Source organism: Chelonia mydas, chromosome 10 (genome assembly GCF_015237465.2).
Source record: "Chelonia mydas isolate rCheMyd1 chromosome 10, rCheMyd1.pri.v2, whole genome shotgun sequence".
In the NCBI taxonomy this organism is placed as follows: domain Eukaryota; kingdom Metazoa; phylum Chordata; order Testudines; family Cheloniidae; genus Chelonia; species Chelonia mydas.
This window is the reverse complement of record NC_051250.2, coordinates 50,590,528-50,615,192: the sequence shown is the minus strand read 5'-3', so window position 1 is coordinate 50,615,192 and position 24,665 is coordinate 50,590,528. Positions and strand designations below refer to the sequence as shown.

General features: G+C 40.8%; 1 protein-coding gene across 13 annotated transcripts in view; it reads right to left on the bottom strand.

The window, feature by feature from the left end:
• Nucleotides 1-24,184, bottom strand: part of HERC1 (HECT and RLD domain containing E3 ubiquitin protein ligase family member 1) — a 213,958-nt gene extending 189,774 nt beyond the window's left edge. For 7 of the 13 annotated variants that reach the window (XM_037911293.2, XM_037911298.2, XM_037911295.2 and 4 more), the window contains exon 1: nucleotides 23,962-24,125. The gene's annotated coding sequence lies outside the window, so the exon portion shown is untranslated. Of the gene's footprint in view, nucleotides 1-23,961 lie in introns of all 13 variants that reach the window. The other 6 variants (XM_037911292.2, XM_037911297.2, XM_037911294.2 and 3 more) reach the window with 3 other exon arrangements.
• Between the last annotated feature and the right edge of the window lie 481 nt (nucleotides 24,185-24,665).

The window sequence follows — 24,665 nt, the reverse complement described above, 5'->3', positions numbered from 1 at the left end:
TGCTTCTGGGTGACACCACCAGACAGTTTGGAATCAGCACTGCTTGGCCTGCTTGACGGCCCATTAAGGATCATCAGCTATACAAATGACCCACTGAGAGAAGGCAGAAACACCTTATGACTCAACAAGGCATTCAGGGGCATGCCTATGGACAGAACTCTAAGGCTTTCAAGACATGCTGGGCAGCTTGTGGTTGAAACAAAGGAAGCACAGGCCACATGGCAAAATATAAAAGGCAGCTGTACTGTCTCCATTTTGTCTTCAATCCTGCTTCTCACCTTTGGAGGAATTTTGCTACAAACTGAAGCTCTGAACAAAGGACTTAATGACCCATCCAAGCTGTGGATATATTCCAGAGGGACTTTCAAGCCAGCAAACTCACCAATACTGCTGATATATAGACTTTGAAGTCTCTGTATGTATGTCACTGTTTTACCATTTAATATCTCTCCTCTTGTTCTTTCTTTTCTCTTTATAATAAACCTTTAGTTTTAGATACTAAAGGACTGGCTGGCAGTGTGATATTTTGAGTAAGGTCCAAAGCTATACTGACCTGGCGATGGGGCTGACCCTTTGGGGTCAGAAGAACGTTTTTGTGTATGTGAACAGAATTTAAAATAACTTCTCACTGTACCGGACCTAGGTGCTGACTGGGAGCCAGAGAACTCGAATGCAATAAAGTGGGCTGCGTGATTTCATTTTTACTTCTTGATAACCAGTGTGGGGGATCAGAAGCAGTTTGTGACTGGTTGAGGAGAATAACTTCAGTGTTATCCACCAGTCTTGGGAGTATATGCTCTCCCTTTTGCAACCTGCCCTGACCTTGGCATTTCCAGTAAGGGCTGCCCTGGGCACCCCAGGTCACAAGCCGCCACTGGCACCATGCATTTTGTGAACACCCTTGGGGCCAAAGACAGGCCAAAGGGCAGCACTGTGAACTGAATATGGCACCCGCCCACTATAAAGTGGAGGAAATGCCTGTGACTTGGGAATACGGAAATGTGGAAATAAGCATCATGTAAGTCAAGAGCGGCATACCAGGCTCCCGAATCCAGGGAGGGGATGATGGAGGCCAGTGAAACCATGCAAAACTTCAACTTCTTGAGAGACTTATTGAGGCGACGCAGGTCCAGAATGGGTCTGAGGCCTCCTTTTGCTTTTAGGATTAGGAAGTACCAGGAGAATATGTAGGGATAAAGTGAGACAGGCTAAAAGTCAAGTAGAGTTGGACCTTGCAAAGGGAATTAAAACCAATAGTAAAAGGTTCTATAGTCATATAAATAGGAAGAAAACAAAGAAAGAAGAAGTGGGACCGCTAAAAACTGAGGATGGAGTGGAGGTCAAGGATAATCTAGGCATGGCCCAATATCTAAACAAATACTTTGCCTCAGTCTTTAATAAGACTAAAGAGGATCTTAGGGATAATGGTAGCATGATAAATGGGAATGAGGATATGGAGGTAGACATCACCATATCTGAGGTAGAAGCGAAACTCAAACAGCTTAATGGGACTAAATCGGGGGGCCCAGATAATCTTCATCCAAGAATATTAAAAGAATTGGCACAAGAAATTGCAAGCCCATTAGCAAGAATTTTTAATGAATCTGTAAACTCAGGGGTTGTACCGTATGATTGGAGGATTGCTAACATAGTTCCTATTTTTAAGAAAGGGAAAAAAAGTGATCCAAGTAATTATAGGCCTGTTAGTTTGACATCTGTAGTATGCAAGGTCTTGGAAAAAATTTTGAAGGAGAAGGTAGTTAAGGACATTGAAGTCAATGGTAAATGGGACAAAATACAACATGGTTTTACAAAAGGTAGATCGTGCCAAACCAACCTGATCTCCTTCTTTGAGAAAGTAACAGATTTTTTAGATAAAGGAAACGCAGTGGATCTAATTTACTTAGATTTTAGTAAGGCGTTTGATACGGTGCCACATGGGGAATTATTAGTTAAATTGGATAAGATGGGCATCAATAGGAATATTGAAAGGTGGATAGGGAATTGGTTAAAGGGGAGACTACAACGGGTCCTACTGAAAGGTGAACTGTCAAGTTGGAGGGAGGTTACCAGTGGAGTTCCTCAGGGATCGGTTTTGGGACCAATCTTATTTAATCTTTTTATTACTGACCTGGGCACAAAAAGTGGGAGTGTGCTAATAAAGTTTGCAGATGATACAAAGCTGGGAGGTATTGCTAATTTAGAGAAGGACAGGGATACCCTACAGGAGGATCTGGATGACCTTGTAAACTGGAGTAATAGGAATAGGATGAAATTTAATAGTGAGAAGTGTAAGGTCATGCATTTAGGGATTAATAACAAGAATTTTAGTTATAAGCTAGGGACGCATCAACTAGAAGTAACGGAGGAGGAAAAGGACCTTGGAGTATTGGTTGATCATAGGATGACTATGAGCTGCCAATGTGATATGGCTGTGAAAAAAGCTAATGTCATCTTGGGATGCATCAGGAGAGGTATTTCCAGTAGGGATAAGGAGGTTTTAGTACCGTTATATAAGGCACTGGTGAGACCTCACTTGGAGTACTGTGTGCAGTTCTGGTCTCCCATGTTTAAGAAGGATGAATTCAAACTGGAACAGGTACAGAGAAGGGCTACTAGGATGATCCGAGGAATGGAAAACTTGTCTTATGAAAGGAGACTCAGGGAGCTTGGCTTGTTTAGCCTAACTAAAAGAAGGCTGAGGGGAGATATGATTGCTCTCTATAAATATATCAGAGGGATAAATACCAGAGAGGGAGAGGAATTATTTAAACTCAGTACCAATGTGGACACAAGAACAAATGGATATAAACTGGCCACTAGGAAATTTAGATTAGAAATTAGACGAAGGTTTCTAACCATCAGAGGAGTGAAGTTTTGGAATAGCCTTCCGAGGGAAGTAGTGGGGGCAAAAGATCTATCTTGCTTTAAGATTAAACTCGATAAGTTTATGGAGGAGATGGTATGATGGGATAACATGGTTTTGGTAATTAAATATTCATGGTAAATAGGCCCAATGGCCTGTGATGGGATATTAGATGGGGTAGGATCTGAGTTACCTGGGAAAGAATTTTCTGTAGTATCTGGCTGATGAATCTTGCCCATATGCTCAGGGTTTAGCTGATCGCCATATTTGGGGTCGGGAAGGAATTTTCCTCCAGGGCAGATTGGAAGAGGCCCTGGAGGTTTTTCGCCTTCCTCTGTAGCATGGGGCACGGGTCACTTGCTGGAGGATTCTCTGCTCCTTGAGGTCTTTAAACTACAATTTGAGGACTTCAATAGCACAGATATAGGTGTGAGGTTTTTTTGTAGGAGTGGTGGGTGAAATTCTGTGGCCTGCGTTGTGCAGGAGGTCAGACTAGATGATCATAATGGTCCCTTCTGACCTAAATATCTATGAATCTATGAATCTATGAGTAGAACCCCTTCCCTTTCATGTTCCAAGGGACCATCTCTACCTCCCCCAGGCGCAGAAGGTTCTCAACCTCCTGAATGAGTTGCTCGTGAGAAGGGTACCTGTCAGTGTCTCTGTCCCTTCTTCCAGTGGATCCTGGACGAGGCTGCCATGTCCTTGGCAGTGGAGGCGGCCGGAACTGCTTACGCGCCGACCGAAGCATGTGCATGCCCAGTGAGCAAAGGGTGGCTCTGGTCTTTCAGCCCATGCAGCCTCGCATCGGTTTGGTCAGAGAACAGACCGTTCCCATTATATGGGAGGATTTGGATGGATGTCTGCATCTCCTGGGAGAGTCCAGTGGTTTGAAGCCAGGAGCTGCGCCTCATTATCACAACGGACACTACCACCCTGGCTCCCAAGTCCGCCACATTCCATGCCATTTACAGGGAGCACCGAGCCGCCATATTGCCTTCCTGTACCAGAGTATTAAACTCTTGGGCCAAATCCTGCGGGAGGGACTCAAACTTACAGAGGCATCATCTGGTCTTGTCTGGAAGGAAAATTTATTCCAACCCAGTTTACAGTTTCAGGTGGCAAACCATCAGGCCCTCTTGGGTCGTTACAACTTTAAAACAGGGAGAGAAGTTCAGCTTCTCACCTGGGCACTGCCAGAAATGGTTGATGTCACCTCTCCCATTAGAGACTGACACAAACACGGGTAATAATTTTGATTTATAACCTTTGTTAAGAAACAGAAACACTAATACTTATCTTGCAGTCAAGGTCTTTATTCACAGCTGAATGTTTTCTGGGTTTTTTTTGGTCAGCCTTCTATGCAAATAGGCCGCCTCTTGTCATAAAATTCTCGAATCAGCCCACAGATAGATCCAATGAGTATCACAGCTTTACAGTGTTAACTGAATAAAGTATGCAATGTTGTTGCAGCTCTCCCAGAATATGAGTGAGACAAGGTGGGGGAGGTAATACGTTCTATTGGACCAATTCTTTTGGTGAAAGAGACAAGCTTTCAAGCTTACAGATACCCGAAGACCACCTCACATTTCCTGTATAAATTGTTAAGTCGTGTCCCTGTGCACATGTAAAGATAGCTGCATCATTCTACCCAGGAGCGGCTGGATTTCTGATAGGTGAAGTGATTTTCCTCTAGAATGGAAGGTGCTAAAATAATGATATAGCATAATGTGCTACAACTAAGATAATCACTGCGACAGATATGACGATTTCCTGCAATATCACTGGGAGACATTATTGAATTAAGTTTAATCATCTTTGGGGTACCTTGTATTAAATGAAAAAAAAAAATTATATATTATTGTGGGCCAGGATTGTATGTAACCTCTCTAAGGCAGAGATGTGATGTGAGGCCTGGGAGTTCAAAGGACTATACTGAAAATGTTCCAGACAAGAATGGGCTTCTGGAACAATAAGTATGAAGTGGATTTCCTGGGGAACACTCACTCAAGGAGAGGTTAATACAAACTGCTGCGTTGTGCAAAAGCTCAATCTTTTTTTAAACTATGCCCCAAGGAGTTGGTCTTGTGTGTTACTGTTCCCAGAAACTGGAAATCAAAGGCCAGAGCTGTATAAAGAAAACACTCAACTGTCCAGCCAGGGTTCTGGTTCTGAATCTGACAAAGTTATGAACTTGTAACCACAGTGAAAACCCAGTACAGGTTTTGAAGAATCAACACCTATGAGAGGTTATCTTTGATAAGTTTTCCAGCATGCATTAGGTTCTTTTATTGTTTTTAATATGTTTTCGCTGTAATACTTTCACCTTAAGAATAAATGTGCTTGATTATAGAGCTGTATGGTAATTTATCAAGCAGGCAATACACTGCACTTTACTTTCTCTCCAGAGACTATACCCAGACACTGGCCTTTTAGGCAGTCTGGCTTTCTGGGAAATATCAGTGTAGTTAGGGAACTGTGCAGTCTGAAAAAACTCTGGGGTCAAGAGGGAGTATGATGCCAGTCTCTGCTCAAGAGAAGTGCCAGCTAGAGTGGGTGTCCTTGGTGGACTATATGGGGGAAAAGAGGTGCAGTCACCCCGAAGCTGTGACAAATCACATAACACTAACCTAGATTCCCTGCTTAAAAAGTTGTATGCAAATAGTAAAACACAGGCATTCTTCTACCGCTAACCTTATTTTTCTAGTAATGGTAAAATGGTTATTCTCAGAGGACAACACTAAGTTCTTCTGCAGCTAGTTATAATACACAGAGACTTTAAATTATATCTAATAATTCTTCTGGTCCTAAAAAAGACAAAAAAACATTGAAAAAGAAAAGTGAAGAGTGAGTTCATTCTAAAGCCTTGCACACATTAAGGAAATTCACATTAGTGTAACTGCCCCAAAATCAGACTTGCACCCATGTAGCTTAATACAGTAAGATAAGCATGCACCAGTGCATCTACATTAGGCCTTTGCATCATCATAATTATAGTGACAATCAGACTGGTGAAAACTTCCTTAACAAAGACAGTGCCGACATCTTTATTGCAGAATATAAACTGAATATTACAGAAAGATGACAAATTTGTGTGTGTGTCTGGAAAATATGAAGCCATCATTCAGCCTGAAAAAACAAGCAAGCTGCTTTCAAGTATGAGGCTAAAGACTGTTTTGCATACGTCTAACAAAGTCATTGTCCAGTTCATGTTAAGCACAGTTACACACTAGAAAATTCTAAGCCCTCTGGAGTCTGTTATGTTGATTTTTACAAAAAGAAATTAAGCAATACCAAACTTCGTTAAATATCAGGTTCAATGTAAAAGATGTATCTAAAACTGGTCCAGACTTGCAGAGTTTCACTTTCCAAAAGTAACTTTTTGACAGGAAAGTAAAATCCCACTTCCCCCCAACCAATCAATCAAGGCAAAGGGTAGTCATGTAATTTTTCACGACAGTTTTGTATGACTATTCTCAAAGATGTAATTGAAAAATCATTATCTCTGTACTGATACAAAATATGCCTTTGTGTCTAAAATAGTAATGTTAAGGGATAAAGCCCATATAAACAAGGAGGGTACAAGCCAAGGAAAAGGAATAATGCAAAGTATTTTTAAGGACTGCTGTGTACACTAAACCACAGTCTATGAAAAACTGAAAGACTGCTCGACAAATGAACTCTGAGGGCTTGTGTACACAGGGGACATTAGTAGCATACATATACTGGTATAGTTCTGCCAGTATAGTTATACTTGTATAACTCTATGTGGACACACACATTCCTGAATGTCCCTTCACTTCAGAAGCAATACAGAACAAACAAACCAGAAGACGACAGTCTTATTCAGGAATTTAAGTATCCACACGGAGTTATACCTGTGCAACTACAGCTCTTGCCCTGACCCAGAGATGGACATGGGATTGGTGGAAAGAGAAGCCCTGATGTGACTAGATTAGATGCACCAAGGGAGTGAGGTGAAGACATAACAGGAGCTGTTCCTTAACTTCCCCTCCCTGGCCTGCTGTAGCTCAGCCTAGGTATTTTGCTTCTCTGAGACGGTGGATGCAAGCCATCAGGTGCTGTCTTGTGAACAACACTAATTACCTTTCCCTTTTATTCTAATTTATTCATTTTATTCTATTTTTTAAGACAGGGATTGTCAAATGTCTTCAGAGAGTGGGCCATGTTTCTGAGAGTGTTTTTGCGGGCCATTTCCCCTTCCATCTGTTGCTACCCAGGACACTCCCCTCATTCATAACACAGCCACTTCCCTTCTCTCCACATGACATAACATTCATGTGGCAACTACAGGAGTAGTTCAGGGAAAAAGCAAACAGATATAAAAGTATCTTTACTTTCATTTATATTGATCTGGCAGCTGCAAACAAGGAGAAGGCAGCACCATGTGACCAGACAATGGCTGGGAACCGAAGTAAATAAACTGAATAGTAGCACCTTTGCTTGACTTGGGGACGGAATATCTGGTATGCTCAGTGGACAACTACTAAGATTTTAAACAGAGCTATAATTTAATGAAGCCCCACATCACTACACATTCATTCTAACCCAGTCTGACCAACGCAGGGGTCAAGCAAGGACAAGCACTGCTGTTGGGATAGCCTCCATACAACTATTAAGAGTCCCTGATAAAGGGAAACTTTAAAAACTGCTTTAAAAAATAGTAGAATTGCACAAATTTATAAAAACTACAGATCCTGCAATTTTAGATTCTCTACAGCATTGTTACAAAATCTAAGCTTTCCTTAAACACACACAAACACCCTTCATTGCAAAATATAGCCATCAATGTAAGCCAGCAGAACACTTCCAAACAGAAGAGTCCCTCCCACACCATCTCATCTCAGTGAGATAATTACAAAGCCTACAAACAGCTACATGATTAAAATAAAAAAGATTGCCTACATTTAAAGTTATTTTTGATAAAAATGCAAAAAACTGCTAATGTAATAGCATTAAAAGCTGTATAGTTAAAATCAAAGGCCGGAAATACTAACATGAAAGCATAATTATGCATGCTGAAAAGTGGCTGTGAAAAATGCATGACTAAATTCTATGGTTGTCTTCTGGAAGTCTGTATCAACTTTGTTCCATTATAAGAAATTTTTCCTAACATCCAGCATTGTAACCTATAATCAGAGTTTGTCTATAGCAGATAAATTCTTCAAAAGTTTAATTCTTCAGTGTGAATTTATTGATGCAGTTTTTTCCAGTTCACATCAGTTCAGCTCCATCAGTGTTGGCAACATTAGCAGTCCTACCTAGTGCAGACCACGTTGCCAGTATTTTAAGTGCTATGTCCATTAGTCATGCTCTGAGCAAGATTAGAGGACATTTTATTTAAAACAGGCAGCAGCCAGGGTGCATAACAGCACTTATTGTTGCTAAGAGTAGAATTTAATTTGTATCTGAAACAGCGAGAAATATTTTTTGCAGATGGGGCCTGAAAGTCAAGCTGGGCTCTTTCTGGCTATTGCATCACAAGTAAAAGATTTTGCAGTCAGAATGTAGTTAATTCACTAACAATCCAACTCATTCTTCCAAAGCTGTAGTGACCCTACAGTACTAACAGGAGTAAAAGTTGGTAAAAGCTGCTTTTTCATCCCTAAAGCAAACAATCACATTAAGTGCACAAAATTCAGAGTTTCTCTGGAGTAAAACAAAGTGCCAATTGTAGTCACTTTTCTGACTATAATAATATTTCTATATACATTTAATCGGAAAAAACAAGGAACATATTACCACCTTTCACGTCCCCAAAAGCATACAGATGTGTAACATGACATATTAACATTCCTACAGAAATGCTCTAATAGAAACCCAAATTTTAACATTTCCCCCACTGATTTTTACTGTGAAATCTTAATACATTAACAGGGTTTGGAGGAGCTTTTTCATACAATAGTAACATCTAATGATAGTGAAATACAAAGACTGCCATATTGGATCAGGCCAGTTATTCATTTAATTTAATATCATGTCTGACAATGGCCAGTACCTGAGAGGTAAGAAGGTGCAAGAACCCTTAAAGTGAACAATTATGGAATAACCTGCCCACAAGGAAAATAAATTTCCTGACACCCCACCTCAGTCAATAGTTGTCTTATGCCCTGAAGCATGAGTTTATATTCCTTATAAAATATTCTTACCTTAACTAACATAACCATGGATGATTCCATTATCCAATGAGCGTATAAGCCTTATCTAGGATTTTACTAAATTCTTGGCCTAATTGCTATCTTGTGGCAAAACAAGTTCCACCAGCTAGTTATGTTGTAAGTAGCTCCTTTTGTCAGTTTTACATTTGTTGCTTTTTCACTTCATTCAACATTCGCTTGCTTTTATATGATGAGACAAGACAAATGGGAGCACACCATTTATTTTTTCGGCACCATTATTTTATATATTTAAATCATGTCCCCTCTTATTAATCTCCTCTCTCTAAACAGTCCAAAATCTTATTATTCTCTTCATATGGAATTCTTTCCAAGCCTCTGATCATTTAGGTTGCCCTCTCTGGGCTCCTTTTTATGCTACATGTTATATTTAAGATAGTATAAAAAACTGAATACAGCATTCCATTGAGAATAAGCAGTGGTTTTTATGATGGTATAATATTTTCAAAGCTATTTTCTATCCTAATCTTTATACTACCTAATTACATACTTTTAAACTGCAGTAGTGCATAAATGCCCCCAATCAGAATTTGGGCCTCCCTGTGGCAATATGGAAAGTTATGCAGTCCCTGCTCCAAGGATTTTCAATCTAAGATGACAAATGACACACAGAGGACACTGATATGATCAGTTATGGAATTTGTTATATATTTATCTATAAAAAAAGCTGCAGAGTGTTCCATACTCATATACCCCTCCAACCAGCCATTATTAATGGACTGATTTCTTATTTTTGAGCAGATGTTTGTAGTTAGCTATCCAGAATGACACCCAGGTCTTTTTCCTGAATGGTTGTTAGTACAGAACCCAACAACATGTTCGATTAGTTCAAATCAAGTACTGAAGAATTCATCCTCCAATTTGCCCTTGAGTAGCAGCAATCTTTCCCTTACAAGTGTCAAAAAACTGTGTAAAATCTAAGGCCACGTCTACACAGAAAAGTTGTACTTCTCACATACCTAAGGCCTATGCTTTCATTAAAAAAAACTTTCTTAAAATAATTTTCCAAATGTGAACCAAGAGTAAACTGATTAATACTATTTTGCAAAATATAGTCTTCAGACAGCTCCAGTGCCGTCACTGCTGCTCATAGTTTTGCCAAGCTACAGCAAACTGAAAACTGAATAATCATATCTGTTTTCTGTGCTACCCTTCAGAACCACAGTAGCAGCAGTGAAAACAACAAGAATGAGGTCAATTTCACACTGACGCTTGTTGCTAAAACTATGAGCAGATTTAAAAACAGACTGGAAAAGCGATAGATCAACAAAAAGACATCCTCCTGCAGCAGCCAGGAGGATGAGAAAGGAGGAAGGACAAAACAGTGTACTCTACACTTCTAGCAGTCCAGAGATCTGAATGGGGGGAAGGGGGGAGGGGGAGAGCAAAGCAAATGCTGCTTCTCCCCCAACCCCTTCCAAAAGGAAAACAGGCTGAGGATTTAAGGCCTGGTCCACACACAGATTTTGTATCATTATAACAATTTTGATTAGGGATGTGATTCTTTTTAAAAACCAAAATAGTTCTACCAGTACAATCCCCTCCAGCACGGAGCTAGTTACATCAGCATAAAAGATGCCTTATACCAGTATCGCTTAAGGGCTGTATACACAGGTATGTGTTTTTCCACTTTAACAATATAGGTATCATCACAAAAGAGTGCATCCACACTGATTTGTTTAGGCCAGCATAAGCTACTTCCCTGTTGAATCACTGAGTCCACACAACTCCACATTTTTCTGAAATATGCACACAGCATTCTGGGTAGATATCCTATGATGTAATGTTTCACCACCAGGATCTATGCATGCTGGGATTTTTCTCATGGTTTGTTTTGGGATATCTACCAGAACCTGCTGGAATTCCAGGACTTGGGCCTCTCTTTGACCCCCATTATTCATTCCTCATGTCATCCAATCATTCATCTGGCTTTTGCAAGCCAGCACTATATTCAAACTCCTGGATGCGTCGATCCTGATAATCATTAATATGAACAGGCTGCTCTAAATATATTGGCAGTTACACAGCTGGATTGCTATGGAGGAGTTAAGAGACAGCCATAGTAACATCGCAAGGAAACTGTTAAAGGAGAAGTAGGATGAGAGAACAGTTATTTCTGAATGACATTTTCCTGGAGCAGCTTCACTCACTGGAATACTGTGTCTGGGCTCAGCCAATTAGCACTGAGTGCTGTGACTGGACACTGATGCAGAACTGGGATAACCAACAGTGGTTTAGCTACTTTCCTAAAAATCTGTACAGATTTCACCTGGAGTTGCAGTGGTGGACTACCAACATGAGAGTTCCCCAAAATATGTAGAGCACGTGACAACTGCCATCTGAAGGTCACCACATTCAGTCAGTGGGTGTGAGATTTGATATTTCAGAAAAACAATACTTTGAATCTTAAAGTCTCTGGCATACATGTCATTTTGAGCACACAGGGCGGAAGAATAAAACCCAAGCAAGTGGAGCACACCCAACAAGACAGTGGCCAGCCAGTACCCAGAACAAAAATTGTTTAGTTCCTCCATATAGTTGTATTGTAATACAGCAACTACTACTAATTAGAAGTCGTCCCCTCCACAGCACTTTCAGGCTGTCTCTCTGCCTGAGTTTTGGGAGACATCTCTGGCACCGTTGCTGCTTCTGAGTTTGGCGTGCTAGAGGTCTTGGCTATCTGGGGAAATCTCCCAGTTGGGGTCCATGATTCCTTAATGTGGCCTTCTGGTGCTGTGACCAAACTATCCAGAACACCATGCCAAGGTTTGGTTGTGTCCACTGTAGCAAAAATCTAGTCCAGTTCCTCAGAATAAGTGGAGGTAGTGAGAGCATTACTGGAGGTTTTGTTTTGGTCTGATTTTTTAGAATTCTGCTAGAGTTCCTTTGCTTTGGGACTTGTCCCAGGAGTGACCCATCTCCCACCTTTGCTCAAATAGCCACTCCTCTCTTGATATTCTGGTGACTGCTGTTAAGATACGACTGGACATGCCCCTCTCCTAAAAGGGCAAGAAAGCTCAGACCTCCCAACAGGACCACATAGAGGCACAGGGCCTGGCTGCTATAATGAGTATGTGATTCTGGGGGTATGAACTCACCATAAACTGGAATCTCAAAAGGGGTAAACCTGGGTGTGTGTCAACATTTAAACAGAGAGGCAACATCCAGTCAAGGTGACCCTGGCGCAGCAAAGAGCACACATGTAAACGGAGACTGATCCAGATGTGAAGCAATGTCCCGTGGTAGAGAAGGGGGACAATTGCCAGAAGTATATAGTTAATCCAAAATAGGGATGCGTCCACATGAACCTTATACCAGCATAACTCATTCCAAAATAGTTCTGTCACTTGGAAAGAAGAAGATAGATAAGATGACAGGTAAATTTTAAAATCTTGTGTGGAAACAAACTTATACAGGAAAAAAAAAAAGCTTTCACATGTGGACAAACCCTTATTGATAGACAGGAAGGGGAATAAGCTATGTCAGTCTAATGAATCTTGACACTAATATAACTGCACCGACACTGGGGAGTGTGAGGGAGGTTGTACTGTTTCTACTATATTGATATAGTGAAGTGATTTTTTTTTGTTTCACATTGAAGTCAGTTGTCTACCCGGATGGAAAGTGTTGCAACATGTTTATGAACTTGAAACGAAGTCCGATTTTTTTCTAGTAGATTTGAATTTCAGCAACACAGACACTGTATGATCCCCACTGTTTTGTGCTTTTGGTTTACCTTGCTGATATTTTTGACAAACTGAATTCTCTAAATTTCTCATCACAAGGAGCGGAAAGTACTATTTTTGACCTGCACAACAAGATATCAGCATTCAAGAGAAACATTCGCTGGAAAACGAAGATTGAAACTGGTTTAAGTGTTCCATTCCTGTTGTTACCTGACACTATTAACTAAACAGAATCTGAACTATTGAGTGTTGAGAACCCAATCAAGAATCACTTGACTTGTCTCAGAGCCAGTTTGGATATTTTCCCAAAGGAAATGCACCCCTGAATGACTGGATTTTCCAACCTTTTCTAGCTGAGGCATAGACCCTGTCCCATCTCTCAAATGGCATTCAGGAGAAGCTGACTGCTCTTCAGAGTGATAGGACACTGGACATTTAATTTAAAAAACAGTATTTGGGGGACTTTGGGTTGAAAGTTGGTTCAAAATATCCAGCTTTGTCAAAAAGGGCACGATCAAAATTCTTTTACCGTTTGGTTCATCTTATTTGTGCGAAATCAGACTCTCTGCACTTGCTGCGCTAAAGACAAAGTACTGTTTGAGCCTGGAAGTGGAGGACAACCTCAGAGTGTCAGTTTCAAAAATCTCCCCACAAATTTATAAACTGTCTGCCGAGAAACAGGCACACTCTTCACATTAATTGGTAAATATCTGTCACGGTGGATTTGATTTAAATCAAATTGATTGATTTAAATCACTAGTTAGGAAGACTCAATTTAATCATAGATTTCTACATAAAAGTGCATTCTTGCTGGTTGTTATAACCTTAATACATATTCTTCACAACTCAGAGATAGATGTAGGTTTCATTTTTAGAAGGTACATAAATCACTTTAAAAATGTATAGTATTTTGAAAACTTTTCAGATTAGTTTTACAGCTATACCAGAAAATGAATGATTGTTTCGTTATTTCATTTACCAAAGGCAGTGGTACCCAACACAGTGCCCATGGGTGCCATGGCGCCTGCCGGGGCATTTTTGGGCGCCCACAGGACACCGCCCGCCGAAATGCCACCAAGAAACGTTGCCATTTCTCGCCGGCATTTCGGCGGCAGTGCTTCTTGCCACTGCCGCTTCTCGGCGGCATTGTGTCCAGCACCCGCCACAGTCCTCTGGGAATAGCAATATGCAATAGCAATATGTTATTCCCACAGAAAGGTTGGGGACCACTGACCAAAGGTAACTGAAACAGATATTTATGAAGTCATTGGGAGGTGAACTATCTCCAATTCAACAGGTTAATCATTAATATTGGGAGGATTTTCTTGGCATGCTGTATTAGGAGAACATCACCAGACAGAGATTTAAACTGTTTTATTTAACTAAAACAACAATGTTGTGTGTTCTGGATTTTTTTCTTCAACAGCAAACATAACATTTTAACAAAACAAGCATATAATTTTTTGAATTGAGTTAAACATTCAAGTTTTTTAAAATCAGGTTTGTTTTTGTTAAAATTGTTTTGAACTAAAATAGTTAAATGAAATATTTAAAAAAGTTAAATCGACTACATCAGCCAGCTCAACACAAGAAACTTAAAATATTGGCTTCCACAGCTAACAGTCATCTTCACCTTCATTTTCCTGTTTGTTCATAACCTGGAAAAGGAAAACAAGCTTTCCTGCTTTTTCAGGTCCCAAACAATTTCTCAATTTGGAATGAATTAGTCCAAAGGAAGAAAATATTATTTCTACACCAGCAGAAGAAGCTACTGCTGTTAAAAGTGAGATTATCACTTCAACAGTCTCTGAATCCAAGCGCTTAAGTGACTTCCACCAGTTCACTGGTGTGACTTTCTTTAAATCATCAACAAACATATTTCTTGAATGGCTCACCCTTAGCTCTGAAGTTTATTATAGTTGGCATTATGGAGGGATGATAGTTGAGTTGGCTATGACATCGACATCCAGTAGCTGAAGAGGAGAAGGTTTGACCCTGGTACCAAGTATTGAGAATACCTGCAAGAAAGTGAGCTGCAGATGGTGCTTGTCCCATTTGTTTTTTTAATGCTTGTAATTTAACTCCATCATTGCATATTTCTCTTTTTAAGATCGCATTCAGTTCCTTCCAAATTTCAACAGCATCAGCAATAAAACAGCTATTTCCCTGCATTTTGTTCAAGGCTACAGAAATAGGCTTCAGGGTACTCAGTATGTGTTCAACCTTTCTCTTAAGCCCAATTTTGAGAACTTTGGCTGTGACAGTGCCATCTATTTTTTCATGATTTTGTTCACAAACTGTCATCAGATTAGGCCAGTTCTTGATATAGTGCTCAAAACAGTCCACTACTGAGTTCCATCGCACGTCTTGTGAAAGAGTTAGCTTGGTTCCTCCCTCTTTTTTCAGAGCAGCTGCTGCAAAGTGGTTGTTACGGAAGTATTTTGCAATTTCAACATTAGTCTTTATTTCTGGAACACTGAAGTCTTTGGCTAGGAGGTGCATCAAATGAACACTGCAACTGTATGTTATTAGCTTGTGACTCTCTTCTCTCTCTTCTAAATAATTTCTTCTCATCTTGGATACATTTGCAGCATTGTCTGTGACCAAGCTGCATACTAGACATTTGAATTTTTTTTCAAGGTTTGTTATAGCTTTTACTGCTACTTCTTGTAAATATTCTGCTGTGTGTGCATTTCCTGATATATCAATTGTTTCTATAAGGAAGACATTCCCTTCTTCTGTTGTCACACAAGCACACACAAGAGGATCATTGTGGACATTACTCCACCCATCAAGACTCAGGTTAACAATTTTTCTAGTCCTTTGGCACACTGCTCAATTTCTCTTTCATACACTTTATCCAGCAATTTGCCTGCGACTTCTGCTCTGCTGGGTGGACTGCATCCTGGTCTTAATGACTGAACCATGTTAATTAAGTGTGGGTTCTCAATCATACGGAAAGGAGAGTTTGTTGCATAAACAAACCAGGCAATTTTTTCATCAATTACCTCTTTTTCTAATCTGCTGGTTCTTATCACAAACTTATCTATGATTGTTTCTGGATGATGGAGATTTTTTTTTCTTTTTTCTGCAGGTGATATACTGTAGCTATGTGACACATATGATGTGACTGAAACACTATCATTGACAGATAACTCAAACTATAGAAAATAAATGGTGATCTTGAAGGTGGATAGTCTTCAGAATCCTGTATGTTGAGGATGGATTCTCCTAAACAAAGTAAATCAATGCAGTTATTTAATTATTATTACCATACTGCGCATTTAGTATGCCTCATTGCATTCACTGACACTCAGTACTACTTTAAAGGTGAAATTGTAAAAGGAAGATCTGCCTATTTCAGCTATTTATTTTTTTATCTCAACTGGATCTAAAATGATAGTACCTGTGATGCTGCACTACATGTTTTATGAAAATATGCTAATGAGCGTGAATATAATGTAACTGGAATATGCTTCATGCAAAAGGTCTCTTGTAAGGTATCATACAAAGCTTATAGTTTACTGAGTGTGTTCATCCTATTTGTATGAATGTATCATTCTTGTATCTGAAGCTGGAAATATGATGTATTACTCTAAAGTCCTAATGTAACTATTCTAAGTGTGGGCCATTAATGATGGCTCCCATTAACCAGGACAATTGGTTGTAAATGGCTCGGTTTACTTGTAAGCCTTCCTGTGTCTATGTGAGTTAGGCCGGAAAGAATGGCAGCTTGGGGTCTAACAGGACGTGTGACCATGTCACCTGGTACTGAAATCCATTTTAAACCTGGTGTTTTTCCATTTAGAAGGAGGGGTGGGGATGCAGAGAGACAAAAGATTCCCGCCTTGGGCCAAAGCTGTAAGAGGGGGTGGAACAGAACAAAGGAGATTGCCAGTCATGAGAAATCCCCTAGTTACCACCTGAGCTGGAACTAACAAGAACTGTACCAGGGGAAAAGAATTGTGCCCAGACTAGAAAGGTGTCTAGTCTGTCAAAGAAGCTTATTGGAACATCTCTAAGACTGAGATTTACCTGTATTCAGTTTCTTAATGTATTAGGCTTAGACTTGCATGTTTTGTTTTATTTTGCTTGGTAACTTACTTTGTTCTGTCTGTTATTACTTAACACCACTTAAATCATACTTTTTTATATACTTAATAAGATCACTTTTGTTTATTAATTAACCCAGAGTAAGTGATTAATACCTGGGGGAGAAAACAGCTGTGCATCTCTCTCTATCAGTGTTATAGAAGGCGGACAATTTATGAGTTTACCCTATATAAGCTTTATACAGAGTAAAACAGATTTATTTGGGGTTTGGATCCCATTGGGAGTTGGGTGCTGGAGATAGGAAACCTGCTGAGCAGTTTTGGTTAACGTCTGCAGGTTTGGGGGCGTGGTTCAGACCCTGGGTCTGTGTTGCAGTGGAGTAGCATGTCTGGCTCAACAAGACAGGGTTCTGGAGTCACCAGCTGGCAGGGAAAACGGGCTCAGAGGTAGTTTCAGCACGTCAGATGACAGTCCCAAGGGGGTCTCTGTGACCGAACCCGCCACAGTACCATTGAGTAACAACTATATTTTTTGCTCAAACATGAGAATTCAAGAATAGTCCAGAAAGGAAGACAGGCAGTCCTTAAGAATGTATGAAATAAAAACGTTTACCAACCTGAAGATCCTGCATGTTCAGACATGTTCCTTTCATCATCTTCAAAGCAGCTTCCTCCTGAGAAGGAACACTTCTCATGATGTTGTTTCATTTGGGCAACCAAGCCTTGCATTTCTTTGTTGCACTGTTTGCATTTTTCACGCATGCCTGTCTTACCGCAGGTAGAGGAACTTCATTAAAATATTCCCAAACTGGGTCTCTTATGGCCTGCTGCCATTATAGGTTTTCCATTCTAGTGAGAGAATAGTATGGTAGATCTCAAATCAATGAAGGCTACACTCAGAAAGACCTCAGGACTTCTGGAATGTGCTGCTCAAACAGTTTCACTTTTGTTTCTACTGCCTGTCCCTTCTCACATTTATCTCCAGACTTCTTCTCCTTGTCCAGATCTATTCCACCCCCAACAAAATCTTCTAGTCATTGAACTTTTTGAAACTTTGCACTTTTAGAGAGAGGTTAGGGATTGAATCTGTGTACACAAATTTGCAGAGGGACAATAGGGTTGAGGTCTTATTTCTCACCTCTCTATTTTATTTAAAAACATTTTTGCTGTTAACAAGCATGTTATCTCTGGAGACACAAATCCACAGTTTGAGAACTGCAAAATTAAGCATCTCTGATGGTATCTTCTAGACCGAGCACTGAGTCCCATTGGGTAGAATGATTAACCTAAATAATCTATACAGAAGACCATGGAACTCCATAAAATTGGGTCTCTAATCCATGAACTATTGGAACTCATTTACAAAACCTTTCTTAAACATTACATGAATATATTGTCTCATACAATAGAATTAGAATTTATAATCCCTATTCCATGATGAGATCTTTAAGCTATAATGTATCGTAATTAAAACGATCTTTAGATAAATGCTTTTTGAGGAAGAAACCTTTAAAAAAATCTAATTTTTTTTGTTTCTAAAAAAATTGATTTTTATCCACCCTGGTATCTGTGTATTTAAAATTTACAAGTGTACATAATTCAATTAAAGTTGTGTCAAGGTCTCTGTTAGGTTTATAAATGGGCTATCAAGCACATTTTTGCATGTGTCTTTTTTTGTTTAGGTTGGGGGGCATAACTCAAAGAGGGGGCTCAGCTCAAAAAGTTTGAAAACTGACCTAGAGGCTGATGCATGTGATAGGAGCACCATTTACAGTCTAGGGACAGCACCCTAGTACAGAGTCTCTCAACCTTTCCAGACTACTGTACCCCTTTCAGAAGTCTTATTTGTCTTGCATACCCCAAGTTACACCTAATTTAAAACTTACTTACAAAATCACAAATAAAAATACAGAAGTGTCAAAGCACACTATTACTGAAAAAAATTTATTTTATAATCTGGTAAAAATGAGAAAGTAAGCAATCAATTGGAATATTAATATCTTACTTACATTTCAGTGTATGGTATATAGAGCAGTATAAACAAGTCACTGTCTCTATGAAATTTTAGTTTGTACTGACTTTGCTAGTGCTTTTTATTTAGCCTGTTGTAAAATTAGGCAAATATCTAGATGATGTGATGTACCCCATGAAAGATCTCTGCGTATCTCCAGGGGTACCTGTAACCTCGTTGAGAACCACTGCCCTAGTAGATTCCTACCTGCTACCAGTTGCTGGGCTTCTGGCTTCTTTCCCAGGCATTCCCCTCAACATTTTTCTTATTACATATCATTTTAGTTCTATATTAGATGTCTGGTAAAATGTGGGGTAATGGGAGTCTGGAGGGGCAACTGGATGGGCAAAAGAGGGAGCAATTGATTCCAAAATGTTAGAAAACATTAGTACAGCGGAGAAATTATGGGGGAGAAGAAGAAAGATACAAAGAGGAGACAAAGTTGATAATGTTATAACTGAATATGTGATAATTAGGGCTGTCGATTGATCGCAGATAACTCTTGCGATTAACTCAAAAAAATTAATCATGGTTTTAATCACAGTTAAATAGAATACCAAATGAAATTCATTAAATATTTCGGATGTTTTTCTACATTTTCATATATATAGATAGATATAGATATTCTGTGTTGTAATTCAAATCAAAGTGTATATTATTTTTATGACAGATCTTGCACTGTAAAAATGATAAAATAGTACTTTTTAATTCACCTCATACAAGTACTGTAGTGCAATCTCTGTCATGAAAGTGCAACTTACAAATGTAGATTTGTTACATAACTGCACTCAAACACAAAACAAAGTTCACTCAGTCCTACTTTTTATTCAGCCAATAGCTAAAACAAACAAATTTGTTTACATTTACAGGAGATAATGCTGCCCTCTTCTTATTTCCAGTGTCATCAGAAAGTGAGAACAGGCACTTACATGGCACTTTTGTAGCCGGCATTGCAAGGTATTTACGCGTCAGTTATGCCAAACATTCATATGCCCCTTTACGCTTCGGCCACCATTCCAGAGGATATGCTTCCATGCTGATGGCACTCGTTAAAAAAAGAAAGCACGCATTAAATTTGTGACTGAACTCCTTGCAGGAGAATTGTATGTCCCCTGCTCTGTTTTACCTGCATTCTGCCATATATTTCCTGTTATAGCAGTCTTGGATGATGACCAAGCACATGTTGTTTATTTTAAGAACACTTTCACTGCAGATTTGACAAAATACAAAGAAGGTACCAATGTGAGATTTCTAAAGATAGCTACAGCACTTAACCCAAGGTTTAAGAATCTGAAGTGCCTTCCAAAATCTGAGAGGGACAAGGTGTGGTGCATACTTTCAGAAGTCTTAAAAGAGCAACACTCTGATGCGGAAACTACAGAATCTGAACCATCAGAAAAGAAACTCAACCTTCTGCTGGTGGCATCTGACTCAGATAATGAAAATGGACATGTGCCAGTCCGCACTGTTCTGAATCGTTATTGAGCAGAACCCATCATCAGCATGGATGCATGTCCCCTGGAATGATGGCTGAAGTACGAAGGGACATATGAATCTTTAACACATCTGGCACGTAAATATCTTACAATGCCAGCTACTACAGTGCCATGCGAATGCCTGTTCTCGCTTTCGGGTGACTATTGTAAACAAGAGGTGGGCAACATTTACTCCTGAAAATGTTAACAAACTTGTTTGTCTGAGCGATTGGCTGAAGAAGTAGGACTGACTGGACTTGTAGGCTCTAAAGTTTTATACTGTTTTGTTTTTGAGTGCAGTTTTTTTTTGGTACATAATTCTACATTTGTAATTTCAACTTTTTATCATAAAGAGATTGCACTACAGTACTTGTATTAGGTTAATTGAAAAATAATATTTTTGTTTTTTCTACAGTGCAAATACATGTAATCAAAAAATATAAAGCGAGCACTGTACACTTTGTATTCTGTGTTGTAACTGAAATCAATATATTTGAAAATGTAGAAAACATCCACAAATATTTAAATAAATGGTATTCTATTATTGTTTTACAGTGCGATTAATCGCACAATTGTGATTAATTTTTTTAATCGCTTGACACCCCTAGTGATAATATACAATTGTTTTATTTGTATGCAGTACTGTTGTAGCCGTATTGATCATATTAGAGAGACAAGATGGGTGAGGTAATATCTTTTATTGGACCAACTTCTGTTGGTAAGAAAGACAAGTTTTCAGGCTTACACAGAGTTTTTTATTTGTTTAAATTGCAGGGGGTGTACCCTTAAGGCATAATGCCAAGTATTTTTCACAGCAGCTAGTAGGTTTAGTCCACAGACCAGTACATGTTGGGTGAATTACTGACATCCTGATTCAAGATATTCCTTCCACTTACCAATATAAGATTTCATCTGTCTTCACAAGGCCCATCACCTAAGTTTTCCAGGTCCCTCTGGAGTTCTTTAGTCTTGACTAACCTAAATAACTTGGTGTCGTCTTCAAGTTCACTCCTCTTTTACAAATCATTAATATATTAAACCCCACCCAATCTCTTGTTTTCACCTGCTCATAATCAAGGCTTGAAACACCCATCTGCCCACATAAAACTGGAGGAAGTGAGGTCAAAGTAATCTGCTGCTTTTGAGAAAAGCTAAAAGTAGTGGAGCTACCCAAAGAACTGAAACTCAGAAAGGAGTAGCAGAAATCCAAAGGTAGCAGCAAAAAGAATAGGAGAAGAGTTGAGCAGTAGAGACACCTGCCATACACACACACCCCAAGTCTGGGGAAAGCGAAGCAAGGGGTTCCCTGCCAACAGCTAGAAAGGGCTTCAAGTTTATCAGACACATACTAACCAGAAGCCAACACAAAAGATGAAGCCCCTAAGCAGGATCCCAGGACAAAACCGTGGTAAGAATTGTATTACCCTTGCTCTATCCAGTCACTGGAAGCAGGGGAACTGGTCTTTTAATCAAATCAGACACACTACAATTCACTGGTTCCTCCCACCCCCTTATCTTTTATCAGCCTGCAGCAAGTAGAGTTATCAATTTTCAAATCCTGTTGAGAGTTTTCTAACAAAAAAAGGTTCTTTTTTGCTGAAACTTTTCATCCATTATCCCAAAGGTAAGAGTTTTTTTGGAACGTTAAGTTACATAAGAGTGATAATTTTTTAACAATTATAACTGGCTGACAAACTAATATTCATGTGCAGCATGAAACTGCTACTAAGTTTAGAACTGTACGCTTTTGTGCCCGTTTCATTGTGGGTTTCTACAGCTGCGTAGTCCAACTACGGCAGTATGCAGAGAAAACAGTAGATAGTCTCCTTCCTCCTTCTAAAACCCGAAATGCATGAAAATATAAGCTAATGTCAGTCACACTTTTAAACAGCTCCAGAGTCAGGAAGTAAAAATAAGATTTTATAGCAATCATTACTCACCTACATTACACCAAAACAGTATTTTAGAATAGTAATTAATTGTACTTTAAGATCCAGTGGGTTCCAGTTCTGTCCTCCTATATGCACTATTCCTATTCACTTCAGTGTGGAACAAGTGTATTTGAGAGATAGATTAGGTACTGTTTGTACAATGTAGACAAGTTAAGGTTACTGTGAACCTTAACTTTTGCATTTCCAGCCTCAAATATTTCATACTACAACTATGTTTATACACTAACTTCCATGATATAGAGAGAGTCCTAAAGAACTGAGGTCCTTCAGGATGAAAGATCTTCACAGACAATGTACCCTATCACTAGTATTAAAAAAAAAAAAACCCTCATGCACAGTAGGCTCTTTGTAAATATAGTAAATCATTTCCCACCTTCTAACAGGGAATACTACTATAGCCACATAGAGGCATTTAAACTGGCTTGATGAGAAGGTCAATCACAAGAGGCAGTTGTGACCAGAGGTTACACTGGGCAAGTTCCCAGGCACTGAGTAGCCCTTGCTATTGATTGGTAACCTCCACAGCCACTGGATTCAAGGATAAACACTGCAACCAATTGGGACATCCAGAGGGGGGAAACCTGGCCCAGCCTCGCAATACAGGAGCTGCCTGTGGAAGTGTTCTTCTCTCCTAGCCCCCAATCTCCACCCTTTCCTTGATTTTTTTCCCCTGCACCTCTACTATGAAATTTAACCAAAATTTATGAGACAAAATCATATCCCTACTCATGAGTTACGCAGTCCAGCAAAAGAAAACCTGCTCAGGTATGTTATTATCAACACAGGAAAGAACAGGTCAAACAGGGATAAGGAGGCTCTACACCTCAACACCCTGCTCCCCCCTAAGTTGGGTGCAAGATGAGGACAAATATGTCTAGAACACACCCCAAAAGCAGTCTATTTAGAGAACATAGAAAAAGCTGCATGCAGGCCAAAATGAGCCATTAGGGCACCATTCAACTAAGGTCATGAAAAAAATAATTTGGAAATAAAAGTATGTGAATACTTTCTCTCTACTGCAGTTGGAAACCAGCCAACAAGCCACAGGGTGCTACACAACTCAGACAACAGGTCGGGAGATGTGTACAACACTTAAGGTCGTACATGTCATTAACAAAAGGCTGCACGATTAATTTCTGCCTTCATTTTATGACAACAGCCAGAACAGCCCAGAACACAGAATTACATACATGTGACAGGCAATGCACATGCTACAATCATTTCATAGTTACCATGAGATGAGCGCACACTTAGAGGAATTGTGGAGCTCATTCCAACATACAGCAAAAAGGTACCTTATATTTAATACTGTCTAAAAGAAGAGACTTGACGAGACCTCCAGTCCTGAAGGGAAAACTTCCCTCCCTAAGGCCCAGGAACTGGGGAGCGGAAGGGGGAATATCTGGCTTCGCTTCATTTTCTGCCCTTCACTCCACCCCATACACAGCTTAACCCTTCTGCCCTGCCCTGCCCCGCCCCGCCCAAAGGGGGCTCAGCTCGCGCCCCCCACAGCGCCATGGGGGCGCAACCCCGCCCCCGCCGGACCAGGGGGCAGCAGTCAGTTGGGCTTTGAACCCTGCTGCGGAAGCGGCGCCGAGGAGCCCCGACCCTCCCAGCCCGCCTCGCCGGGTTCGGCCCTCCCGACCCCGCTGCTGCCGGCTGGGGACGCGCCGAGGCCGGGGACGCGCGCCGCTCGCACTCGGGGCGGAGGGAGTCAGTTACCGGGGTCCAGGCGGAGCGGCAGCTGGTCGGGGTCCGGGGGTGGCGAGTCCCGGCCCAGAGCCGCGTTCTTTCCGCAGCGGCGGCAGCTTGTCAAAGAGAAAACATGACGTGGGAGGGAGGCGGTGAGATCTCGCGGGGCTACCGGACAACTCTCGCGAGATCCGGTCGCGGCTTTCCCTCTGCTCGAGTTCAGGGGGCGGGGCAGCTCTAGCAGTCCCACCCTTTCTGCGTCGGCGCTGAGCCTGCTGGGCGGGACCGCGCGTAGCAGGCACCGAGGCTGCGCTCCGCCTCCACGTGCTCCGGCCACACCCCCACGAGCCGAGCGGCAGAGGGCAAGGTGCAGCTTGTTTCCCGCTGTGCGAAGCGCCCCACAGTCACCACAGCCCCCTAGACCCCCCAGCACAGTGTGCACCTGGCACCCCGCCCTATGCCCCATGTAGTGTGTCCCTGGCACCGCGCTGTGTCATGCCCTCTGCCACATCCCCCTACACCCCACTGCACAGTGCACCTGGCACCCCGCCCTATGCCCCATGTAGTGTGTCCCTGGCACCGCGCTGTGCCGTGCCCTCTGCCATGTCCCCCTACGCCCCCTGCACAGTGCACCTGGCACCCCGCCCTATGCCCCATGTAGTGTGTCCCTGGCACCGCGCTGTGCCGTGCCCTCTGCCATGTCCCCCTACGCCCCCTGCACAGTGTGCACCTGG